Raw genomic sequence first — 12303 nt, forward strand, 5'->3', positions numbered from 1 at the left:
GGCAATTGACAAATAGAGAGGGCATGACAATGCACATACATGTCATGATGAGTATTGTGAGATTCAATTGGGCATTACGACAAAGTAAATAGACCACTATCCAGCATGCATCTATGCCTAAAAAGTCCACTTTCAGGTTATCATCCGAACCCCTTCCAGTATTAAGTTGCAAACAACAGACAATTGCATTAAGTATGGTGCGTAATGTAATCAATAACTACATCCTCGGACATAGCATCAATGTTTTATCCCTAGTGGCAACAGCACATCCACAACCTTAGAACTTTCTCATCACTGTCCTGCATTTAATGGAGGCATGAACCCACTATCGAGCATAAATACTCCCTCTTGGAGTTAAGAGTAAAAACTTGGCCAGAGCCTCTACTAATAACGAAGAGCATGCAAGATCATAAACAACACATAGGTAATAGATTGATAATCAACATAACATAGTATTCTCTATCCATCGGATCCCAACAAACGCACATGTAGCTTTACAGATAGATGATCTTGATCATGATAGGCAGCTCACAAGATCAGACAATGATAGCACAATGAGGAGAAGACAACCATCTAGCTACTGCTATGGACCCATAGTCCAGGGGTGAACTACTCACACATCAATCCGGAGGCGACCATGGCGGTGTAGAGTCCTCCGGGAGATGATTCCCCTCTCCGGCAGGGTGCCGGAGGCGATCTCCTGAATCCCCCGAGATGGGATTGGCGGCGGCGGCGTCTCTGGAAGGTTTTCCGTATCGTGGCTCTCGGTACTGGGGGTTTCGCGGCGAAGGCTTTAAGTAGGCAGAAGGGCAACGCGGGGGGCCACACGAGGGCCCCACACACCAGGGCCGCGCGGCCAGGGGCTGGGCCGCGCCGCCCTGTTGTGGCGGCGCCTCGTGGCCCCACTTCCTTTCCCCCTCGGTCTTCTGGAAGCTTCGTGCAAAAATAGGACCCTGGGTGTTGATTTCGTCCTATTCCGAGAATATTTCTTACTAGGATTTCTGAAACCAAAAACAGCAGAAAACAGCAACTGGCTCTTCGGCATCTCGTTAATAGGTTAGTGCCGGAAAATGCATAAATATGACATATAATGTGTATAAAACATGTGAGTATCATCATAAAAGTAGCATGGAACATAAGAAATTATAGATACGTTTGAGACGTATCAATCATCCCCAAGCTTAGTTCTACTCGTCCCGAGTAGGCAAACGATAACAAAGATAATTTCTTAGTGACAATGCTACCAACATAATCTTGATCAATACTATTGTAAGCACATGTAATGAATGCAGCGATTTGAAACAATGGTAAATGTAATGAGTAAACAAATGGATCATATAGCAAAGACTTTTCATGAATAGTACTTTCAAGACAAGCATCAATAAGTCTTGCATAAGAGTTAACTCATAAAGCAATAATTTAAAGTAAAGGTATTGAAGCAACACAAAGGAAGATGAAATTTCAGCGGTTGCTTTCAACTTGTAACATGTATATCTCATGGATATTTGTCAATGTAAAGTAATATAACAAGTGCAATATGCAAGTATGTAAGAATCAATGCACAATTCACACAAGTGTTTGCTTCTTGAGGTGGAGAGAAATAGGTGAACTGACTCAACATAAAAGTAAAAGAAAGGTCCTTCAAAGAGGAAAGCATCGATTGCTATATTTGTGCTAGAGCTTTGGATTTGAAAACAAGAAACAATTTTGTCAACGGTAGTAATAAAGCATATGAGTTATGTAAATTATATCCTACAAGTTGCAAGCCTCATGCATAGTATACTAATAGTGCCCGCACCTTGTCCTAATTAGCTTGGATTTACATGGATTATCATAGCATAGCACATGTTTCAACCAAGTGTCACAAAGGGGTACCTCTATGCCGCCTGTACAAAGGTCTAAGGAGAATGCTCGCATTGGATTTCTCGCTTTTGGTTATTCTCAACTTAGACATCCATACCGGGACAACATAGACAACAGATAATGGACTCCTCTTTAATGCATAAGCATTCAACAACAGATAATATTCTCATAAGAGATTGAGGTTTGTTGTCCAAACTGAAACTTCCACCATGGATCATGGCTTTAGTTAGCGGCCCAATGTTCTACTCTAACAATATGCATACTCAAACCATTTGATCATGATAAATCACTCTTACTTCAGACAAGACGAACATGCATAGCAACTCACATGATATTCAACAAAGAGTAGTTGATGGCGTCCCCAGGAACATGGTTATCGCACAACAAGCAACTTAATAAGAGATAAAGTGCATAAGTTCATATTCAATACCACAATAGTTTTTAAGCTATTTGTCCCATGAGCTATATATTGCAAAGATAAAGAATGGAAATTTTAAAGGTAGCACTCAAGCAATTTACTTTGGAATGGCGGAGAAATACCATGTAGTAGGTGGGTATGGTGGACACAAATGGCATAGTGGTTGGCTCAAGGATTTTGGATGCATGAGAAGTATTTCCTCTCGATACAAGGTTTAGGCTAGCAAGGTTTATTTGAAACAAACACAAGGATGAAGCGGTGCAGCAAAACTCACATAAAAGACATATTGTAAACATTATAAGACTCTACACCGTCTTTCTTGTTGTTCAAACTCAATACTAGAAATTATCTAGACCTTAGAGAAACCAAACATGCAAATCAGATTTTAGCAAGCTCTATGTATTTCTTCATTAATAGGTGCAAAGTATATGATGCAAGAGCTTAAACATGAGCACAACAATTGCCAAGTATCACATTATCCAAGATATTATACCAATTACCACATATATCATTTTCCAATTCCAACCGTACAACAATTTAACGAAGAAGAAACTTTCGCCATGAATACTATGAGTAAAGCTAAGGACATATTTGTCCATATGCAACAGCGGAGCGTGTCTCTCTCCCACACAATGAATGCTAGGATCCAAATTTATTCAAACAAAACAAAAACAAAAACAAACGGACGCTCCAAGCAAAGTACATAAGATGTGACGGAATAAAAATATAGTTTCAGGGGAGGAACCTGATAGTGTTGTCGATGAAGAAGGGGATGCCTTGGGCATCCCCAAGCTTAGACGCTTGAGTCTTCTTGATATATGCAGGGGTGAACCACCGGGGCATCCCCAAGCTTAGAGCTTTCACTCTCCTTGATCATGTTGTATCTTCCTCCTCTCTTGATCCTTGAAAACTTCCTCCACACCAAACTCAAAACAAACTCATTAGAGGGTTAGTGCATAATCAAAATTCACATATTCAGAGGTGACACAATCATTCTTTACACTTCTGGACATTGCACAAAGCTACTGAAAGTCAATGGAATCGAAAAAGCCATCAAGCATGGCAAAACAGGCAATGCGAAATAAAAGGCAGAATCTGTCAAAACAGAACAGTTCGTAAAGACGTATTTTTAAGAGGCACCAGACTTGCTCAGATGAGAAAACTTAAAACTAATTAAAGTTGCGTACATATCTGAGGATCACTCATGTAAATTGGCATAATTTTCTGAGTTACCTACAAAGAATTAGACCCAGATTCGTGACAGCAAAGAAATCTGTTTCTGTGCAGTAATCCAAATCTAGTATCATACTTCTATTAGAGACTTTACTTGGCACAACAATGCAATAAAACTAAGATAAGGAGAGGTTGCTACAGTAGTAACAACTTCCAAGACTCAAATATAAAATAAAAGTACTGTAGTAAAAACAAAAACATGGGTTGTCTCCCATAAGCGCTTTTCTTTAACGCCTTTCAGCTAGGCGCAGAAAGTGTGTATCAAGTATTATCAAGAGACGAAGTGTCAACATCATAACTTGTTCTAATGATAGAATCAAAAGGTAACTTCATTCTCTTTCTAGGGAAGTGTTTCATACCTTTCTTGAGAGGAAATTGATATTTAATATTACATTCCTTCATATCAATGATAGCACCAACAGTTCGAAGAAAAGGTCTTCCCAATATAATGGGACAAGATGCATTGCATTCAATATCCAAGACAACAAAATCAACGGGGACAAGGTTATTGTTAACCATAATATGAACATTATCAACTCTCCCCAAAGGTTTCTTCGTAGAGTTATCAGCAAGATTAACATCCAAATAACAATTTTTCAATGGTGGCAAGTCAAGCATATTATAGATTTTCTTAGGCATAACAGAAATACTTGCACCAAGATCACATAAAGCATTACAACCAAAGTCATTGACCTTCATCTTAATGATGGGCTCCCAACCATCCTCTAGCTTCCTAGGAATAGAAGCTTCACGTTCTAGTTTCTCTTCTCTAGCTTTTATGAGAGCATTTGTAATATGTTTCGTGAAAGCCAAATTTATAGCACTAGCATTAGGACTCTTAGCAAGTTTTTGTAAGAACTTTATAACTTCAGAGATATGACAATCATCAAAATCCAAACCATTATAATCTAAAGCAATGGGATCATTATCCCCAATGTTGGAAAAAATTTCAGCAGTTTTATCACGTGCGCTTTAATGAGCTTTAGCAGCTTTGTGCAGTTTTTCGCGCTTTGCATTAGAAGTGGAAACATTGCCTACACCAATTCTTTTACCATTATTAGTAGGAGGTGCAGCAACATGTGTAGCATTAGCATCGCTAGTGGTAGTAATAGTCCAAACTTTAGCTACATTATTCTCTTTAGCTAGTTTTTCATTTTCTTCTCTTTCCCACCTAGCATGCAGTTCAGCCATTAATCTTATATTCTCATTAATTCTAACTTGTATTGCATTTGCTGTAGTAACAATTTTATTTTCATTATCCATATTAGGTATAACTTTCAATTTCAAAAGATCAACATCAGCAGCAAGACTATCAACTTTAGAAGCAAGTATATCAATTTTCCCAAGCTTTTCTTCAACAGATTTGTTAAAAGCAGTTTGTGTACTAATAAATTCTTTAAGCATAGCTTCAAGTCCAGGGGGTGTATTCCTATTATTTTTGTAAGAATTCCCATAAGAATTACCATAACCGTTACCATTATTATAAGGATATGGCCTATAGTTATTACTAGAATTGTTCCGATAAGCATTGTTGTTGAAATTATTATTTTTAATGTAGTTTACATCAACATGTTCTTCTTGAGCAACCAATGAAGCTAACGGAACATTATTAGGATCAACATTAGTCCTACCACTCACAAGCATAGACATAATAGCATCAATCTTATCACTCAAGGAAGAGGTTTCTTCGACAGAATTTACCTTCTTACCTTGTGGAGCTCTTTCTGTGTGCCATTCAGAGTAATTAATCATCATATTATCAAGAAGCTTTGTTGCTTCACCAAGAGTGATGGACATAAAGGTACCTCCAGCAGCTGAATCCAATAGGTTCCGCGAAGAAAAATTCAGTCCTGCATAAAAGGTTTGGATGATCATCCAAGTAGTCAGTCCATGGGTTGGGCAATTTTTAACCAAAGATTTCATTCTTTCCCATGCTTGTGCAACATGCTCAGTATCCAATTGTTTAAAATTCATTATGCTACTCCTCAAAGATATAATTTTAGCAGGGGGATAATATCTACCAATAAAAGCATCCTTGCATTTAGTCCATGAATCAATACTATTCTTAGGCAGAGATAGCAACCAATCTTTAGCTCTTCCTCTTAATGAGAAAGGGAACAATTTTAATTTTATTATGTCACCATCTACATCTTTATACTTTTGCATTTCACAAAGTTCAACAAAATTATTGAGATGGGCAGCAACATCATCAGAACTAACACCAGAAAATTGCTCTGGCATAACAAGATTCAGTAAAGCAGGTTTAATTTCAAAGAATTCTGCTGTAGTAGCGGGTGGAGAAATAGGTGTGCATAAGAAATCATTATTATTTGTGGTTGTGAAGTCACACAACTTAGTATTTTCAGGAGTACCCATTTTAGCAATAGTAAATAAAGTAAACTAGATAAAGTAAATGCAAGTAACAAATTTTTTTGTGTTTTTAATATAGCAAACAAGATAGTAAATAAAGTAAAACTAGCAACTAATTTTTTGTGTGTTTTGATTTAGTGCAGCAAACAAGGTAGTAAATAAAATAAAGCAAGACAAAAACAAAGTAAAGAGATTGGATTGTGAAGACTCCCCTTGCAGCGTGTCTTGATCTCCCCGGCAACGGCGCCAGAAAAAGAGCTGCTTGCGCACAGTTGACGTGGGCGTAGTAGCTTCCTTCTGATGTTGGGAACCCCAAGAGGAAGGTATGATGTGTACAGCAGCAAGTTTTCCCTCAGTAAGAAACCAAGGTTTATCGAACCAGTAGGAGCCAAGAAGTACGTTGAAGGTTGATGGCGGCGAGATGTAGTGCGGCGCAACACCAGGGATTCCGGCGCCAACGTGGAACCTGCACAACACAACCAAAGTACTTTGCCCCAACGAAACAGTGAGGTTGTCAATCTCACCGGCTTGCTGTAACAAAGGATTAGATGTATAGTGTGGATGATGATTGTTTGCAGAGAACAGTAGAACAAGTATTGCAGTAGATTGTATTCGATGTAAAAGAATGGACCGGGGTCCACAGTTCACTAGAGGTGTCTCTCCCATAAGAAATAGCATATTGGGTAAAAAAATTACAGTTGGGCAATTGACAAATAGAGAGGGCATGACAATGCACATACATGACATGATGAGTATTGTGAGATTCAATTGGGCATTACGACAAAGTACATAGACCGCTATCCAGCATGCATCTATGCCTAAAAAGTCCACTTTCAGGTTATCATCCGAACCCCTTCCAGTATTAAGTTGCAAACAACAGACAATTGCATTAAGTATGGTGCGTAATGTAATCAATAACTACATCCTCGGACATAGCATCAATGTTTTATCCCTAGTGGCAACAGCACATCCACAACCTTAGAACTTTCTCACATCGTCCTGCATTTAATGGAGGCATAAACCCACTATCGAGCATAAATACTCCCTCTTGGAGTTAAGAGTAAAAACTTGGCCAGAGCCTCTACTAATAACGGAGAGCATGCAAGATCATAAACAACACATAGGTAATAGATTGATAATCAACATAACATAGTATTCTCTATCCATCGGATCCCAACAAACGCACATGTAGCTTTACAGATAGATGATCTTGATCATGATAGGCAGCTCACAAGATCAGACAATGATAGCACAATGAGGAGAAGACAACCATCTAGCTACTGCTATGGACCCATAGTCCAGGGGTGAACTACTCACACATCAATCCGGAGGCGACCATGGCGGTGTAGAGTCCTCCGGGAGATGATTCCCCTCTCCGGCAGGGTGCCGGAGGCGATCTCCTGAATCCCCCGAGATGGGATTGGCGGCGGCGGCGTCTCTGGAAGGTTTTCCGTATCGTGGCTCTCGGTACTGGGGGTTTCGCGACGAAGGCTTTAAATTGGCGGAAGAGCAACGCGGGGGGCCACACGAGGGCCCCACACACCAGGGCCGCGCGGCCAGGGGCTGGGCCGCGCCGCCCTGTTGTGGCGGCGCCTCGTGGCCCCACTTCCTTTCCCCCTCGGTCTTCTGGAAGCTTCGTGCAAAAATAGGACCCTGGGTGTTGATTTCGTTCAATTCCGAGAATATTTTCTTACTAGGATTTCTGAAACCAAAAACAGCAGAAAACAACAACTGGCTCTTCGGCATCTCGTTAATAGGTTAGTGCCGGAAAATGCATAATAATGACATATAATGTGTATAAAACATGTGAGTATCATCATAAAAGTAGCATGGAACATAAGAAATTATAGATACGTTTGAGACGTATCAGGGGTGTATCGTAGTACTTTCGATAAATAAGAGTGTGATACGTCTCCAACATATCGATAATTTCTTATGTTCCATGCTTGTTTTATAACAATACCTACATGTTTTGTTCACACTTTTCATCGTGTTGATGCATTTTCCGGAACTAACCTATTGACGAGATGCCGAAGTGCCAGTTCCTGTTTTCTGCTGTTTTTGGTTTCAGAAATCCTAGTAAGGAAATATTCTCGGAATTGGACGAAATCAACGCCCAGAACCTTATTTTTCCCGGAAGCTTCCAGAGAGCCAGAGTGGGACCAGAGGGGAGCCCTGGGGGCCCCACACATGGTGGCGGCGCGACCCAAGGGGGGGCGCGCCCCCTAGTGTGAGGAGGCCCCGTGGCCCCTCCGACTCCGACTCTTCGCCTATTTAAGTCTCCCTGACCTAAAAACTTCGGAGGAATAAGCCACGGTACGAGAAACCTTCCAGAGCCGCCGCCATCGTGAAGCCAAGATTCGGGGGACAGAAGTCTCTGTTCCTGATATGGGGTGGCCCGATCTTCTCAGTAAGCGACGGGTGTTGATGAACACGTGATGGTAGCAGCGGATGAAATCGATGATGATGAGGAGGATAACTTGTATGACGCGACGAAGTCTCTCGATTGATTCCTGATGCCAATGCAACAGCTCTCAACCCTGCAAGATATTCGCAACTCCACACACTTGCGCACGTAGCCGCCGACCACGAAGCGGTAGATTGCAATCTTCTAATCCCCAATGGAACAGTAGATCACACAAACTTTCAGTAGCATAAAACTCCAGATCGCAACGAATTGGAGAGTTGGGGAACAATAGTTTTGCTCAGCAAACAACTATGAACTAGGGTTTATCTTAAACTTGGTCTAAAGCAGCTAGGGGGTCGTCCAAGGCACTTATATAGGCGTCCGGGACGAGTTCTGGTCGAAAAATACAAGTAAAACCGACCCAGAATAGATCTGGTCGAGACAGACTCGGACAAGTCCGGTCTGGAATCCGGTCAACCGGGCTGTGGATCGGGGGGGGCGGTCTGTGGTCCGGTCAACCGGGCGGCAACCGGAAACTTCGCAACTTTCCGGTTTTTGCCCGGTACGATGCTTCATATCCGGTTGGCGACCGGTCAACCGGGCCTGGGACCGGGCTGGCCGGTCAGGGGTCCGGTCGGACCGGGTGCTGGACCGGCCTGGACGTCGTCTTCTCCTCTCGCGCATTCCTCCCGCTCCTCCCTCGCGCGTCCATGAGATATCTTCATGTCCAGCTCCATGTCCAGCTTCACGTCCATCTTGACGTCCGTCTTCATGTCCAGCTGCTCCTCTCCTCGTGCGATGCTCGTCTCCTCTTGATATCTGATGATACATAAGTAATAGGACTTAGGCAGTATAAAGTTCTCATCAATCAAAGTATCGTTTAGAAACAAGTTCACCTGTTGTTTAAGTAGCTTCGCACGAGCTCTTGTAATTGGTCCAATCCGAACTTCATTGGACTTGAGCTTCACAGCAGGTTCAGCTTCATCTATTAATGACGGAGGTAGTGGTGTAGTAGGGATGTCCTCATCATCTCCCCCCCCTTCAAAAGGCGTCGACCTCGACGCTCCAAGGTCTTCTCCGTCATATGGTGTCAAATCAGCAACATTGAAAGAATTACTGACACCAAACTCATCAACTGGAAGATCTATTGAGTATGCATTATCATTGATCTTGGCAAGCACTTTGTAAGGACCAGCACCACGAGGCTTCAACTTAGACTTCCGCAGCTTCGGGAACCTATCCTTGCGAAAATGTACCCAGACCATATCACCAGGCTTGAACAACATCTCTTTGCGCTTCTTGTTCATCCTTGCAGCATTGCTCTTGCCTTTCTTCTCTATCAACTCTTTAGTCTTCACATGGATTTTTCGCACAAAATCTACCCTCTTGGATGCCTCCATATTAACTCTCTCATGTATGGGCAAAGGCAACAAGTCAAGTGGAGTAATGGGTTTGAAACCATACACCACCTCAAAAGGACATAGCTCAGTGGTAGAGTGTACCGCCCTGTTGTAAGCAAACTCCACATGCGGCAAACACTCTTCCCACTCCTTCAGATTCTTCTTGATCATGGATCTCAATAATTGTGATAATGTTCTATTCACCACCTCAGTTTGACCATCAGTTTGGGGATGACAAGTAGTACTGAACAGCAGCTTTGTCCCTAGCTTTCCCCACAGCGTCTTCCAGAAGTAGCTCATAAACTTCACGTCACGATTAGAAACAATAGTCTTCGGGACTCCATGCAGTCGAACAATCTCCCTGAAAAACAGGTTAGCAACATGCGACGCATCGTCGCTTTTGTGGCAGGCAATAAAGTGTGACATCTTAGAAAATCTGTCCACTACCACAAATATAGAATCATGGCCTCTCTTAGTACGCGGCAAACCCAACACAAAATCCATACTAATATCTTCCCAAGGTGTAGTAGGTGCCGGTAACGGAGTATACAAACCGTGAGGCTTCAGCTTGGACTTGGACTTGTTGCAAGTAATGCACCTCTTCACATACCTGTCCACGTCCCGCCTCATCTTTGGCCAATAAAAATGATCAGCGAGCATGAGTAGCGTCTTCTCACGCCCAAAGTGACCCATCAAACCTCCAGCATGTGATTCCTGCAATAAGAGCAAACGCACAGACGATTCTGGAACACATAGTTTGTTAGCTCTAAACAAGAACCCATCGTGTATGTGATATTTTTCCCATGGTTTACCAATAACACACAAGCGGTATGGTTCAGCAAAATCATGATCAGTCGCATATAAATCACATAACACCTCTAATCCAGGAATTTTAACATCAAGATGGGTTAATAGCATAGTTTTCCTAGATAGAGCATCAGCAACAATATTATCTTTTTCCTTCTTATGCTTAATAATGTACGGAAAAGACTCAATGAACTCAACCCACTTAGCAAGACGCCTATGCAAAGTAGATTGGGCTTTCAGATATTTCAAAGCTTCATGATCAGAATGTATGATAAATTCTTCTGGCCAAAAATAATGTTGCCAAACCTCAAGAACTCTAATTAAAGCATACAATTCTTTATCATAGATAGGATAGTTCAACTTAGCACCAGAAAGTTTCTCAGAAAAATATGCAATCGGTCGACCCTCTTGCATCAACACACCACCAATTCCAATACCACTAGCATCACATTCAATCTCAAATTGCTTATTGAAATCAGGAAGTGCAAGCAACGGTGCAGAAGTTAACAATCGTTTTAGTTCATCAAAAGCATGATCTTGGGTAACGCCCCACTCAAAGACAACACCCTTTTTAGTCAATTCATTCAAAGGTGCAGCAATAGTAGAAAAATTGGGCACAAAACGGCGATAAAACCCAGCTAGACCATGAAAACTTCTAACTTGACTCACATTCATGGGAGTAGGCCAATTTTGAATAGCTTCAATTTTAGACACATCTACTTCTACTCCATGCTTAGAGACAACATAACCCAGAAATATGACCTTATCTTTGCAAAATGTGCACTTCTCAAGATTACCATAGAGTTGACTATCACGCAACACTTGCAAAACATGTCGAATATGTATAATATGATCAGATTCATTGCGGCTGTAAATTAATATGTCATCAAAATACACAACCACAAACTTGCCAATAAAATCACGCAAAACATGGTTCATCAGTCTCATGAAAGTGCTAGGTGCATTAGTCAAACCAAAAGGCATTACTAACCACTCATATAAACCAAATTTTGTTTTAAAGGCGGTTTTCCACTCATCCCCTTCTTTCATCCTAATTTGATGATAACCACTACGCAAATCAATTTTAGTGAAAACAGCAGCACCACTCAATTCATCTAGCATATCCTCTAAACGGGGAATAGGATGACGATATCGAATAGTAATGTTGTTTATCGCTCTACAATCTACGCACATACGCCATGTACCATCTTTCTTAGGAACAAGAATAACAGGAACAACACAAGGACTAAGGCTTATGCGGATATAACCTTTGTCGAGTAGCGCTTGTACTTGCTTTTGTATCTCCTTCGTCTCTTCGGGATTCGTCCTATATGGCGCCCTATTGGGTAGTGAAGCACCGGGAATCAAGTCAATTTGATGCTCAATACCACGCAATGGTGGTAGTCCCGCGGGTACCTCCTCCGGAAACACGTCATGGAACTCCTGCAAAACATTAGAAACACCAAGAGGAAGAGGGGTCATGTCGTTAGAAACCAAAACCGTACCCCTGTACATAAGCACAAGAGGCATGGCTGTAGGATCCTCACTAAATTCTCTCATATCTTGTTTGGTGGCTAATGAGACTAAGGAATTCACTCTCTCACTTTTCGTTATATCACTCACGGCATTACAATTCTCTCGCCTATCTATGGATGCATCCTCCAAGTTTACTTCAATCTTCTGACGAGACTCATTGACAATTTGTTGTGGTGACATAGGCTGTAAGTTAATTTTCTTGCCCTTGAACTCCAAGTGATATGTATTGGCACGGCCATTGTGTTGCACAGAACGGTCAAAGAGCCATG

The sequence above is a fragment of the Lolium perenne genome, chromosome 6, assembly GCF_019359855.2.
Source record: "Lolium perenne isolate Kyuss_39 chromosome 6, Kyuss_2.0, whole genome shotgun sequence".
Taxonomy (NCBI): domain Eukaryota; kingdom Viridiplantae; phylum Streptophyta; class Magnoliopsida; order Poales; family Poaceae; genus Lolium; species Lolium perenne.